The sequence below is a fragment of the Antrostomus carolinensis genome, unplaced genomic scaffold (assembly GCF_000700745.2).
Source record: "Antrostomus carolinensis isolate BGI_N321 unplaced genomic scaffold, ASM70074v2 scaffold9363, whole genome shotgun sequence".
NCBI classification, from domain to species: domain Eukaryota; kingdom Metazoa; phylum Chordata; class Aves; order Caprimulgiformes; family Caprimulgidae; genus Antrostomus; species Antrostomus carolinensis.
Window position 1 is genome coordinate 86,361 of NW_010307246.1, and position 2,540 is coordinate 88,900.

Here is a 2,540-nt window from a genome sequence, read left to right on the forward strand (position 1 = left end):
TTGACAGATTGAGGTTTTCAGCCTGAAAGATTAGTTGTTCTTAAAGCAAAAGGTGAAAGACTAAGAGATGAGAAACATAAAATGACTTTTCAGAGTATAGCCAGACATCTCCTAAAGCCAGATAATCTACTACAGACACACACAAAAAAAGGACAGAACTACATTAACACTGCTGCACTCCCAAGAGCCCAGAGAGATGAGATCTGAAGGGCTCAGTAAAAAAGTCAAATATCCAATTGTTTCTCAAACCATCTGAATTGCCATGGGACTTAACAGCAACACAAGGAGAAGAGGAATCAACTGAAATGAGTTTTCTAGCACATTTAACAGAATAATACATTGGTGTATAATAGGACAGCCAATCTACTGGGCAAGTTGTCCCTTTGTCTAGCACAATCCAGATATGGAGAAGCCAGAGACTCATCTATTGTTATAAAACAGTTGAATTTTCATTGGAACTGATTTAAGACCAGAAAGACACACCAATAAGAGGAGACAAAGAGGCAAGTGCACCATTTTTTTAAATCTGTAGCAGAAAGTAAAGGAAAGTGTAATGTTGCTCCACCTTAAACCATTTATCACAAGGTTTAAGAAGAAATAGCGCATATCAGAAAAAAAAAAAAAAAAGAGTTATACCTATATACTCCAGAGTACACCAAAAGTGGTTGTGCAGCAGAAGGGATAACACTATGTTACCCTTTATATTTCAGACAGCAAAAAGTAACAGGCTTGAAGAACAAGGGAGATTCAACAGCAGAAAAAGCTGTAACAGGAGGGAAAATGAATAGAACAAAATAGATGGGCAAATATCTGGGGAGCTTGTAGGCTCTTCATCACCAGAGGTCCCTGAAAACAGTCCAGCCAAACATGAACCATGAATGACAAAGTCATTGTTACTCTAGCAATATATTTGGGCTGGGGATAAATTATGGGATCACCTGGGGTCCTTCCCAACTCTCTATTTCTGTAATTGAAAAACACATCCTAAGGATATACAGAGATTCCACATTTCAAACCTCAGAAACTAAACTCAAATACCAGGAATGACACAGACAGCTTCTCAACTGATGCTTGTAAGCAGCCAGAAATCTTCCAGTGGTCAACACTGCTTACAGAAAACATTTATGTGCCTTATGCTGGAACATATGCTATAAAGAAATGAACAATAAACTTTTACAGGAGAAGAGTCAGAAGTGAGTAAAATCTCACCTCTCCTACACTAGAGCTGAGAGGACATTGCCATTGTTCATCCTGCTTGCCAGATACAATAATTTATACTCTCTAGTACAAATTACTGAGAAAGTAAAGCACTGCTAGGATCTTTTGTGAAGAGAATTGCTAGAGTAAGGAAGTGTGATGGGAAGCTTGGGAAGCTACAGAACAGTGAGGGAATAGTTCAAATGTGCTTGCAGAGCAGCAGTTTGCTTCTGTTCTCAGATGCAAAGAAGTGTTTTAACACAAAAAAAAGCACAGGACAAAGTGATATGAGAACAGTCCAAGTTGTTAAAAATAAATACATAAATAAAATGCAAAAGCTTTTGAAAAGCCTTTGCATTTAATGATGAAAATAACTCAGGCAAATAAGATTTTTACCATTACTTATGCATTCAGCTTATTTAGTAGCTAAATAATGCAGGTAATGAGAATGTGGACACTATGTAAATATAATTTGGCCACTTCTGGTCACCATTTTGGCCAATACAGCTACAAACAAACTGGAGAGCATGGCAGCTACAGATAAGTAACCACATCTCTTCAAAGGATGTTGTAATAGAATCATAGAATCATAATATCATAGAATCAGAGAATCATTTTGGTTGGAAAAGACCTTTAAGATCATTGAATCCAACCGTAAACCTAACAAGGCCAAGTCCACCACTAAACCATGTCCCTAAGTACCACATCTACACATCTTTTAAACACCTCCAGGGATGGTAACTCCACCACTTCCCTGGGCGGCCTGTTCCAATGCTGGCTTGTGGCTTGTCTGTGAACTAGGGTACAAGGGTACCTGTAGCAGATACTGAGTTATACAACTACACTGCAAAGACACCCCTGCCCCACAGCTCCAAGAGACAAGGGGAAGGATTGGAGGGAAAGGACTAACTCAGGGGCACTCAGGACATCAATGTCAGAGCTAAGAAGCCATATAAGGGTAAATAGCACAAACAACTAGTCACAGTCTGTAAAATGAAAAGCACCAACATACTGCATTCCTTCCCCTTCACCGGGTCAGGTAGTCCAGAGCACTCCACCGACGGATTCGGGACAGCCACCCTCCATCTGGAGCCACTGCTGTCACACTCTGTGTACTCGAAGTGGTAATCTGTCTGCAAGCAATTACAAAGAGTTTCAGTTTCATCATAACATTTGCATATAAAGCTCATTAATCAAGACTGGGATTAGAAAACTCGGTTATAATTGAACCAAAAAGGAAGTAGCTGGCGTGAAGCATACTGTGCAGCACTCTCACTGCTTTGATGATCACTGTGTGTCATCACAGAGCAAGCACAAAGCACATCAGATGCTGTGCAGTACAA

At 39.8% G+C, this 2,540-nt stretch overlaps 1 protein-coding gene across 1 annotated transcript in view; it reads right to left on the reverse strand.

Annotated features, from left to right (window-relative positions):
• ELAPOR2 (endosome-lysosome associated apoptosis and autophagy regulator family member 2) overlaps positions 1 to 2,327 on the reverse strand; it is a 50,181-nt gene extending 47,854 nt beyond the window's left edge. The window contains exon 1 of the mRNA XM_010165361.1: positions 2,210 to 2,327. The gene's annotated coding sequence lies outside the window, so the exon portion shown is untranslated. The remainder of the gene's footprint in view (positions 1 to 2,209) is intronic.
• Positions 2,328 to 2,540: the final 213 nt, after the last annotated feature.